General features: G+C 44.1%; 1 protein-coding gene across 1 annotated transcript in view; it reads right to left on the bottom strand.

Moving 5' to 3' along the window:
* TLN2 (talin 2) overlaps nucleotides 1-8,768 on the bottom strand; it is a 149,006-nt gene extending 140,238 nt beyond the window's left edge. Inside the window, exons 1-2 of the mRNA XM_057399395.1 lie at nucleotides 8,673-8,768; nucleotides 4,419-4,532 (exon numbers count right to left, since the gene is read on the bottom strand). The gene's annotated coding sequence lies outside the window, so the exon portion shown is untranslated. The remainder of the gene's footprint in view (nucleotides 1-4,418; nucleotides 4,533-8,672) is intronic.
* Nucleotides 8,769-12,287: the final 3,519 nt, after the last annotated feature.

The raw sequence follows: 12,287 nt of genomic DNA, 5'->3' as shown, positions 1-12,287 counted from the left end.
GCGCACGAAGTGCTACAGGCTGACACTGATATGGTTACAATACCTTGTAACGAGATGGGCAGTGATCGTGGAAGTCACATTCCAACACTGAGGTTTGCTGGCTATCTTGTGACAAAGTGCTTAAAAGAGTTGGCAAATTTAAAGATTCATTAAGCTTCCCCACAAACACAACTGTTCAAAACTTGCTGAATTTCTGTGATGACAAGTGGCTGTCAGCAGTATGGCATCTAGCACATACTGCCAAAAAAATACATGCTTATGATGTCCCTTTAAGGTAAAGTTGACATTTTAACAGTGACCAAGAAAATAACTGCTTCGTAAAAGAAACCCACTCTACAGAGAAGATGTTTGGAAATGTTTCCATTGTTATGCAATTTTGTTGCTGAAAATGATGTGTCATTGATAAAACCTGTCAAATATCTGTACACTTAGACTTGGAAACAGAATTTCCTAACCCGTTTAACAATCTTCCAAAAGAAGAGTTTCAGGGGGTTTTGAATGTGTTTGTTAAAATAGAAGAATTCAACACCTTCCCATTAGTTTGCAAGAACGGCTGACTGACATGAGGGAAGATGGAAATTTAGGAAATTAATTCCAAGAAAAATCCTTGCATAACCAGTGTAAAGGAGTGGAAAATGAGTACCACGATTTAGTAAGCACAACCAACAGTGCACTTCTATTTGGATCTATATATCTTTGTGAGGCGTCTTTTTCAGCTGTGACAGCCATTAAAACCAAGTATTGAAATAACTGAATTTAGAATCAGACCTTCAAATAGCTGTATCAAAGTGTTAAACCAATGGTGGTTAAAAAAACAAACCACATTTGAGCACATAACACTCACTAAAGGCTTTTTTTAATAGGAGCAAAAAGAGGTTTTTGTTAAGAAATAAAATACATTTTTTGGTTAGTATTTCTATCCTCCTTTCTTAATTTCTACTTCTGCATGTACACAATTTAAGTACAATAGTATATGTGCATAATTCAGAAATAAACAGATATTTTGGGCATGGTTGTTCACAAATCTTTCCTGATAAGGGCGTGAGATCAAAAAATCTTTGGAAACCACTGCCTTAAATGCCCTGGTATACTGGTAATACTATTTCAAGGCAATTAAAGCCATTGCTGATTGCAATAAGATCCACATGGAACACAGTTGTTAGGTTTTAATTTTCAGTTTTCAGCCTAAGTAACAGGGGGTTTTGCCCTCATATGCAGATGGCATTTTTAACGCTTCAAACTTCAATTTATCTTTGAAAAGGAATGATAACAGCATTAAGTAGGAACACATTTTTTTCCTGCACAGATGTTCACAGTCATTACTGAGTCACTTTCATAGCTCGGCCTTACAGTTGTTTCAGAGTGGTCTGCTTGGTTCTTCAGGGCACATCTACCCTTCTAACTGGTTTCAGGCTTTTTTTATCTGTGTTAGATAATTTCCAACAACTTCTGCATAACTAGTTCCCCTTAACCATGCACTTGTACTATAATTAAGGTATTTTTCTGCCCCATGTCTTTGCCACTAAAGCCCTGCCATTCTGTTTGAATGTTCTTACAAGGTCAGTCACAGTTCTGACATGAGATCTTTAAGAACATCTTTTCTGCCCAGGCCCTCCCAATATTTTAATGCTTCATCCTGTGGAATAGCAAAAGAATTGTAAAACTTAAATCCCATGGTTTCTTATTTCATACATCTTGCTCTTTGTTAGACAGAATGGATTAAAATTTGGCTAGCACCCTGATCATTATGGCATTAAAACAAAAAGGCTGCTGAAAGACTTCGTTTTCAAGAAGCAAGCAAAAACTAAAGAAATAGAATTTTAAGAGTACTGTTCAAACAGAAGTCACCTGAGAAAAAAATAGCACTTCCTAAATCTTTTCATGGAGCAATTTCATTCATGAAATACTTGCATTGGAGCTCAGGCAAGCATCAACCATTGGGATGGATGGGCCTGTGCTGCAAATCAGGCAGCAGCAGCAAAGCGGATAGGACAGCAAAAGTGACACTTCCTCCTTTCCTCTCAAAAATACTACCAAGAAAATTGCATACTTGGGTTTTCCAACTGTATTATGCCACTAGATAGTCACCCACTGAACATAACTGAATTTTTCCTCAAAATCATCAAGCTTCAAGTGATTATTTTCCACAGTACTAGAAAGCTTTGTGTTGATGTTGGATGATTTGATGTGACTGCTACATGGGGTTTTTCAAGATTGGACTGTCTTCTTTCAGGAACAGCCACACAGCATCCCCCCTGTAAAAGATAAGTATCTGCATGCTCTAGAATGAGGTAGCCATTCTGAACAGAATAGAGCAGCGTATAAAAGGAGAGAAAAACTGAAGTGTCTTAGGTGCTCCAACTACCCACAGCTACGGATGCAAGTAGCACCACTAACAGACCGTCCTCCTGCTCCTGAGAAAAGTTATTTTTGTTTAATCTGGCTTTTGCTTTCTTGGATCTCTAAGGACAGAGAGAAGACAAAATGTCATTCACCCAAAGAGCACCTGTGAAACCATTTGAACTGACCCCTTACATATCCATGTCCTCTACATTACAAAGGCCTCAGACAAGACCCATTAAATCCACTGCAACCCCCTTCTCTCTGTGTCTGGGTCCGTTCTGTACTTAATCTATAAAATGGTTTGCCCAATCTCACCAGGCAAAGCTTAGTTAACTACCCTTTCTTCACAGATTTCAGTCTTCTGTACATTCAGTTACACTGCTCGACATCTGCTTTTAAGTCTGGTTAGTATCACAGTGCAGCTGAACAGGCAATCCAGCTACAATCTGGCTGATCTGGACCTTACTCACAACTGCAAATGCAGCCACTGAATTTTTTTTAAATTAAAAACCAGACACGTGTTTTTCAGAGTTGGAGTTCTTGCTTGGGGTCTGTACATCCTCAGATATTGCATGTAACATTTCCAGAGAGTACTTAAAATATCACAACAGAGCCATCTTACTTTCCAAAGCCTTTGCTTTTTTAAACTGAAGTTGGACATTTACCTCCTCCTGTAATAATACCTATAGCGATGCCCCAACCCAGAGATGTGCCACTGGTTCCATCTGCTTGACCCTGAATTCCAACTGTGCAGTAGTAGCTCCCACTTTTCTTTTACCCAGACAGTTCAGATACCTCCTTGCCAACAGCATATTTCTTTTTATATATACTTCAACAAAAATCAAACTAAGAAAATCTTTTAGTCAGTAACAGAAAAACTTTAAGAAAGAATTATAAAACTTGCAGTCAACAGTGAACTGTAACATTCAAGTTCAGCTTCCTGATCTCACTGGCAGCCATGCCACTCAATTTTGACTCTCTCCTGGTATCTGTACATTTTTATTGTATCTAAGCATTATGTCCTTCGGTTCTACACCACCATCACATTCCTGCCACAATCCTTCCCATTAGATTACCATAGGTCTTTCCTTCAACAGGGATTATCACATCAGACATTCGTAACCTGCCTTTGCTGTTTCCACTCTTTTAGCCAGGTGGTACCTTGCTGCTTCCTGCTACACAGAGTTTGACACGTTTAAATTGAACAAAGGTAAAAGATATTTGCCATATATGACTTTAAGGCTAATTCATGTTTCCCCCCGTACAAACTCAAGCCTGATTTTCACTGCCAGTAAGTTTCTGAAACTGTTCACACATGAATGCTCACATCTATACCTGAACTTTAAATCTCACATTTCAGAAAAATCACAACCTTCCCACTAGTACATACCACCACTATAAACAAACCACAGTATAAGCTAGACTTCAGGTAGCTGAAGTAAAGAGTTACTTACCTTATTACATGTATCAAATACCAAGAAAGAGAAATTATTATATGGAAAAAAACTATATGTAATAAGCATTATACAACTGTGAAAGCTTCTCTAAGCTGAAGACAACCCTGTTGTTTAAGAATTTCTCACACCAATCTGCCCAATCCTTCAGCAAAGCACTAAATGCTTTGATACACTATAGCAAAAAAACCTCTACACAGCTGACAAATATAACTTGTTACTCAACTTGAAAACTGAACAGCCCAGCTAGTACCATTGACTTTATCACCTCAGTTGTTATTTGCCGTGATTTAGAAGACTGAGAGACTCCTGCTTATTTCTGGACTACATGTGATGTTTTCATGGAAATAAGAAATCTCAACCTTACGAGAGTTGCCAGATAGAAAGACACAAGGTTCATTTACAATTCACTTCAGCTCACACTTTCTTCCTGCTACCCAAACACAGAAAGATGAGCTACCTACTAAGAATGTAAGGAAGGCAGTTTCAAGTGCCAGCCTGACCCATCTGGGCAGAAATTCAACTGGTTGCTGCCAAGTGAAGGGACTACAAGTAACAAGTCAGCCCTGTAGTACTGTAAAGATATTTTAAGAAAAGACATTGCTGTGTGGTCACCCTCACCTTGTGAAGTCAGTCAGCGTGTTTTCTTGCTTCATGAAGATGCCTGGGTAAAAAGGCGATGGAGCTCTGAGAATTGAGGGGGTGGATCTCTGGGGATGGAATCCCAGCTTGCAGCTGGAAGTGGAAAATATCAAAATGTTATCACAATTGCTTCAAGTACACAGCCTAATTCAAACTCAATTCCAAGATAAGTATGTGCACATAGAACACACCCAGGGAAAAGGTTCTCTGACACTGCTGTGAAATGGGTTTTCAGCAGCATTAGCACGGACAGAAACATAGAAAATTCAGTGGTCACACAAGTCTGGCATCAAAACTAACAACAGGCTCCTCACCACCTTCTCAACCCCAAGCGTATGAGCCTCACTCAAAAGCCATGTCTTTACTGCACACAGAGACAGAAGGTCACAATTCTCTAAACGTTGATCAGACCAGGATTTCAGCATCCTGTGGATCAGCCTAGCACTTATGCATTTAAGTAGCTTGGCCTACCTTCAAAGCAACCAGATTTATTTTTTAATAGGAATGAATAATTTAATTACAACAATAAAAATAAGGCATAAAACAGCTTAAGACAAAACACAATGTGCATAATCATGGGAATCTCACACAGATTTACAAAAGCCTGTATTATTCTGCTTAATACAGCCTCTGGAATTTGGGAACCAGGCTACTCTGAAAAAAAAACTCTGCTTTATCATTTGCATCTCCCCTACCTCTAAAAATTCTTCAATTTATACTATTATAACCATTTGTGGTCAAAAGCAGAACCCCAGAAGCAAAAACCTGCATTCCCCTTCAAGTACCAACAGACAAGACTACCTAAACTATAATTTCCAGCTATATACCAGTAACATTTATCTCAACTGATATGCTAAAATACACAAGCAAACAAATGAAACCTACCATGCAAAATACTGCCTATTATGACAGCCTCCCCATATTTGCAACAACACCCAACCATTTTTTTTTTCTGTTCTCAATTTGCATCATCATTCTATTGTCTGCAGAAACATGCATAAGAAGACTTGCCAAACCTTTTAAGTATTCAAGAGCAGGGGGCTGGGGGGGGGGGAGGGGAGTGGAAAAGAAGAATTTTTGGAGGCTGGATACAGTAGTCTGTAAACACATTCACACTTCTTTCCTAATTATAGCCCCATGCAAAGGCAGCATCTGGATCAGAACTTCAGAGCAAGAAACTGCATATTAAAAAAAAAAAAAAATCAGGAAGCCTACACATTTAGCAATTTATTAAAATCTCTGAGGGTCAGATAGGAGTGGGAGCTGAGAACTACTTCAAGTGATGGTTTCAACACATAAATGCTAAAATCATGGACTGGAATAATGCTTCAGCAAATGGTATTGCTCACATTTCATGAACATACAACACTGATATTCCAGCAACTATCTGACACTACAATGCCACAAGATGGAATGGAGGTTGTCTGTACTACTGTCCAGCTGTGGTAATTAATTCAGTACTGGCATTTTTGAAAACTGCCTAGATCTTAACATTTGCACAGATTTAATAGATATATTTTATACAGGAAGGGATATAAAGTGACACAGTGTGCACAGTCAAATCTTTGTGGGACAAATACCAACTAAGAGGTTTCCAAAGCAAAAATTCTAAGTCATCATGAAGATTATGCACTTCAAGCTATGCCACAGCAAGATAGTTCTTTTAAGCCCACTCCTCCCTCTCCAAAATAAAAGGCTTGAATCTACTGTAGTGGTGTTTTGTACTAATCAGTTATCTTTATAACTATAGATGCATTTCCTAATGTAAGTAGAATTCAGTGATTAGATTAGCTGGCAAAAGATGAAAGAAGTCTTAAGTAAAACTGTACAACTAACCAAGCTCAGAGTAAAAGTAGTTAATCTTTGACAATTCAAATGCAAGTTCATCTTTCTCAACATAATCTACTCATAACCAATCTATCCATCACACACCAAAAAGCTCTCGCCCTCTCAGGCACTACTACAGTGCAATGGCAACATTTCAAATCAACTTAAATTAGGCTGTACTACATTCCATTACATGATATCATGCAACAGATGTTACTCTAAGAACACACAGGACAATTATTCAGAGTAAACTGCTGTAATTTGCATGGTGAAATGAATGGGTATCTTATATGAAATCGCTATAGTATTTTCTCAAATTTTATACCACGGTTCAGAACTTAAACATCACCCAAGTTTATCACAGTTAACCCAAAGACTTATATTGGCAATCAGAGACAAGAATATTCTCATCTTACTCAAGCTCAATAATTTTGCCACCAACAGATAAGCTAGAATTCCACTTATCCCTTTAATTCTGCAGTGACGACCAGTGAGTCAAATGTGGCATTACACAACTTACAAAATGTACTTCCCAGAGGAAAGAGGGGGTTTGTTTGGTTTAATTTCCACCCCCCCACCCCCCCTCCCCCCAACTGTGTGATAACCTTCAATCTCAAGTCACTGCATTGAAAATGTCATGGTTTGAAAATTAAAGCAGAAAAGGTAGTCCAGCCAATTTTATTCATAGTTAACTTAGCTGTATTGTTGGAAGAATGGTTGACCATTATCTCTGATATGAAAGCGTTTTGTACAGATATCTTACAAATTGTGGTATAACTAACGCTGGTGGCTTGCACTTACACTTGCAACACACTGCCATACATGTATGAGTAAGTGATAGTTTACATAAGCTAGAACAGTCTCAGACACATGCTACTTGTTTTCTTATTCATGATATGGATATTCTGCCATAGCTAGCAGGCTGTCTTGACAATGCAGGAAACCTGATGCCTTTAAATAACACACTTTCAAATTCAGAACTGGCTTTCTGGTTTGAAACTTAATATGGCTCAGACTTGGCTTTAAAATACAGGTCTGCAAAATAAACTTTTAAAGATTGGAGGGAAGTGGGTAATTGTTTAATCCGACCATTTTTTCAGTCAGTAAGTATTTCCACCATCCTTCTAACTAGACACTGCAGCAGTGTTTTAACACACAAAAAGTGCATTAATATTAAATAAATTCAAGTGGCTGGTCAGCAGAACAAAAGCACTACAGAAGGTGAGCACAAAGACAGCAGAGGCCCCAGTTCCCAGACAGGTGTGCCGGGGCAGTGGCACTGTGTCAGGGTTCTCTTGTCACTCAAAAGCAAGCCTGTGCGGTGCACCCCACAGCCATGAGATAGGGTGACAAGGAAGAAACAGAGGTGCCAAGACACTCACGGGGACCCCAGCCCACAGCGCGGTCAGGCCCTCCACAGGCGTATAACGCTGCCACTCACCAAGGGAGGTTTTGTGCTCTGGCCAGTCGCGGGCACGGAGCCCTGCTGTACCGAGGCAGGTAGCCCAGAGCCGCTGGCCCCTTACACTTCCAGCATGGGGAAGGGAGAGGCCGCGGAGCAGCGAGGCTCACCAGCAATCCCACCCTCGGCTGCGCTGCGCAGGGGCAGACCCGTTCTTCCCTCCCGTCCGCGGTGGCTCTACGGAACCGGCCTGCCATCCGTTCCCACCCCCAGCCGTCCCACGGTCTGGTGGGAAGAGGCGAACATATGGTTATAGATATACGCATACACACGCGCCGCACGCCCGTCCTTGGGAGGTCGTCGCTTCGCAACGTGTTGCGAAAAGGGGTATTTTTCTCCACCGCGGTCGCCAGTAGCGCTCAACGGCTCCGTCCCTCAGGCAAACTCACCCTCCGACACGGCAACGCGAAGCTTCCCGAAACAGGCTGCGAGGGGCAGGGAAGAGCTGCCGCCCCAGCACCTCCTTCCCATACCAGTCCTATAGAGTACAGGGAGCAATCCCAAAGGACCGCGGTTTGCCTACCTCCCACCTCGGCCCTGTTCCTGACGAAGGCAAGGTGAGCGGGAGCCACTCTCCTCTCCCCGGTGCTCAGCCCTCCCGGCGGCGGAACCGCAAACGGGCCGCGACAACCCGGTTCCCTGCACAGCATTGGGCCGGGCTGCTGCCGTACTCCCTAGAACCGGCAACTTGTTGGGCGAACAAGGCAGTGCTGGACGGAGTGCTACTCCCGCCTCCCGACCGACAGCCTGCCGGGGGCAATACAGCATCTACACGCGAAACCCAGCGGCAGCTGAGGCGCCGCAGGCACGGAGCGACTCCGCGCTCTCGCCGCTCAGCCCTACGCGGAGTCTTCCCCCTCTCGGCGGCTCAGCACGGACAGGACACTCCATGCAACGTGCAACGAACGGCAGGGCAGGACAAGGGGGTCCTCGCGGGCTCCTACCGGGAACGGCGTTACGGTAGCATTGCACAGCGCCTAAGCCCCGCCGCTCGCTCGCTTCCTTCCTTCCCCCCAGCTCGCTCGCCTGTTGCCCGCTCCGCCGCCTGCAGCCGCCGCCGCCGCTGCGGACTCCAGGCGCAGACCCCCGCCGGGGAGGGCAGGAAGCGCGTCATCACTCCGGGACCGCTCCACCGCCCTTCGCCCGGTACGGCCCGACCCAGCCCGCTCTGCCGCCGGGCCCACGGCGTGGGGGAGTCCGGGACCCCCGCCCGCCCAGCCCGAGTGACCCCCATCTCCCGCCCGCCCAGCCTTCCGCTGACCCGGACACCGGCGGGAGAGGAGCCCCGCCTCAGCTGGCTCGCCCGCCCGCGAGCTTAGGTCCCTCCTCACCTCAGGCGTGAGGGAGAGGCATCTCCGCCGGCCCCGGCCCTCGCTGAGGCTGTGAGACAGCTTCGGTCCCTCGCTGCCCGACCAGGACCGCAGTCACCGGGCTCGGCGGCACCTCAGGAAGGACAATAAGACAGAAGAACGCTGCCGGGGGAGGCCGGCATTGTTTTCACCGCGAAACGTTCAACAGAGCCGTGGGGCACGGCGAGCCCCGCGGAGGGAGGGCTGCTGTGGAGGCGCGAGGCGCCCGCCTCAGCCGGCCCCTGAGGCAGCGCGCGCCCGCACCCTCGCGCTTCCCGCCTCACGCGGTGGCTCGCGCCGGCGCTGCGCGGTGAGGGGGCGCGCGCCGTGCTGTGGCGCTCGGCGGGAGCCCGGCGGAGGGCCCGAGGGGCACGGGCAGCGCGCTCACGGGCTCGCACCTCGAACAGGGGCTCGCACCCTGAACCGGGGCTCGCACCCCGAACAGGGGCTCGCACCCGCTCCCGGGCTCGCCCCCCGAACAGGGGTTCGCACCCCGAACAGGGGTTCGCACCCCGAACAGGGGCTCGCACCCCGAACAGGGGCTCGCATCTGGAACAGGGGCTCGCACCCGCACCCGGGCTCGCACCCCGAACAGGGGCTCGCACCTCGAACAGGGGCTCGCACCCGCACCCAGGCTGGTTTTTACCTCCGGGAGAGCCCGCGCGCATTGATTTTTGCCCAGGCCCCACCAGCATTACCGGTACTCGTCCCTCTGGTAGACCTGAAGCTTCAAGTCTGGCAGAGATGGTTTCAAAGTAACAAGAGTGCCCCGATACGGTCAGTACGCTTTGAAAGCAATTCAATCTGCTCATGGGTTTGGTTGCATTAAGCGTTTACAAGTAACACCAGCAAGAAACTGCTGTAGCAGCAAAAGAAATGAGGATTTTCCTCGCACAGCTTGTATCGTTTTGAAAGTTCTATTTGTGTGAATGGTTTTGATATCAATATCCCTGGCAGTGTTCAAGGCCAGGTTGGACAGGCTGGAGCAACCTGCTCTAGTGGAAGGTGTCCCTGCCCATGGCAGGGGACTGGAACTGGGTGAGCTATAACGTCCCCTCCAATGCAAACCAGTCAGTGATTGTGTGAATATGAGAAAAGAAAGAGTTAAGCAAACTTAAGTCCCCTATGTGAATTAGTCTCATATGTACTAGGGTCTTCATCAGTGAAACTGATAGTTAAAAACCATGCAATTAAAATGGTTGAATCTGATTTAGCTAAAATGCAGCCATTGGTAAATATGTTTGCTTGTAATCAGATTAAAGAGCTGCATCACACAAAGCCAGCACTTCAGCTAGTTTTGAACCTTAGGACACTGAACTCACAACTGCACTGTGACACAATCCAACATAGATTGTATCAACATGCTTCTTAGTGGGCATGTACAAGCAGTCTGTACGTACGAAAACTAACCAGGTTATCTCATATACCCACACTACAGAAGTAAAAGCATCACAATGTTAACATCTTTAATGGTCACTGTGAGCTGTGTCAGCTTCAGCAGAGGAAAAAGAAGCATCTGCCATGCGAAATACAACGGAGACTAAACAGGGTTTCTTTCTAACTTGCAAATAATTTACAATATGCCTGTTGTACAAATGAGTTATGGTTATACTTGTTACTAAAAAGATCCTGTTATGTCTGTTATTAAAAGAAACAATAATTAAAGTATTTCTTATGGTTATGGGGTAATTCTGTAGATGTAAGCTATCTGTGAACAGCCATAACATTTTGCACAAAGAGCAGATTCTTTTTAATTCTGGCCTTTTACTCACCATAATGATAAGCTTCCAACAACATTGCTTTCTCTATTTGGTGTACAGCTTAAACCCCCCCTTTTACAGAATATATAATGGTCGCTTCATTCTTCTCTTTGTGCAGCAATATCCTATTTTCTGGCAGTAATACTGTTTCAAAAGAAACTTCCTCTACTCCATTACATTAGCTTTTTCTGTTTTAAAAGCTTCATTTGTAAACCTTTTCCTAGCCTGTGTGTTCTCTCATGTAATAACATGCAAGGCCACAATTCCAGGCTCTCATCATTTGTATTCCCCTGTTTCCTCTCAGTTCACAGGAAAGCCGTTTAAACCTCTGTACTGCATTACCCTCCAAACATCTCTGAAGTCTATCACAATGTCAGCTAAAATACCCTCCAGTCCCAAAGAACAAGATTTTACTACATAGTAATACGTAGTACAATGGCAAGATCAGGCTCCTCGGTATCATTTCTATGTCTTGCTACTCCAAATATGTCTGTGTGTCTGGATAAATTTATTATCTTCCTTTGTACCCAGCTAGTGACTTGTTTCGGGGCACAAATCAGCTGGGTTTTTTCTCTCTTTGAATGGTAACAAATACAAGAGGATCTGAGCACGCACCTGGGTTCTACAGTAACAATCTGTAATAATACTATTACAATAACAAATGAGGTGTCCTGTCAGTCTGTCATTTGAGGATCCAGCTTTTGTTTCAGTAATGAGAAATATCTGTATTTTTCCTGCAGTGTAGTAGATGTAGAGAACAGAAGTATGACTTCCTGGTTCCTTTACATTATTTCAACTTGCAAAAATTTGCAAGTAGGTGCATTTCCCGTGAAAGAATAATCACGGCATAGATGGCTCCAAAAGCACTTACATCAATGTACTTGCATAAGCCAAAACTTCTTTAGCATTTCTACAGAAACTCTGCCCTTCCATTTCTTTTCAACTCTGTCTGCCACTGGTTTCCTGGAGTATTTTTAAACTGATTTTACCAGCCCAGCTGCAGAGTTGCAGATATTAGTACCTGCATGGCATCTCCTGGGATTAAATCAGACTCCAGCTGCAGTTACCAGCTGTGACAGGCACTGCTTATGATTTGCTGTGATTGAGTGGAAAAATATCTTTTTTTTTTTTTGAGTAACATTTCTAGGCTTTATTTGTATTCAAAGAATATTTTAAAATAAAGATATTCTGTGGAGCATCTCACTTCACTTCTAAGGTTATGTTTTGCTTCCATTTCACCTGTTCTAATGCTTTATCTTTCCATCTTTTAATTACTAAACCCCAGAGCTTTAAGGGTAAATGTTAAACAATCCCCCAAAACGGAGGCATGAAACACCTACACAAACTATCCACAAATGCCATCTTATTTGTTCATAGCCCTCTGTTAATCCTTGTATTGAAATTATTTTAGGACTCTGGTACTTAAAATAGCATGTGGATGACAGCAATA

The sequence above is a fragment of the Pezoporus wallicus genome, unplaced genomic scaffold (assembly GCF_028554395.1).
Source record: "Pezoporus wallicus isolate ANWC-B61680 ecotype Strahan unplaced genomic scaffold, APGP_CSIRO_Pwel_v1 contig_3952, whole genome shotgun sequence".
NCBI lineage: Eukaryota > Metazoa > Chordata > Aves > Psittaciformes > Psittacidae > Pezoporus > Pezoporus wallicus.
Note: the sequence above shows the minus strand (reverse complement) of the source record. Positions and strands in the feature narration are given on the sequence as shown.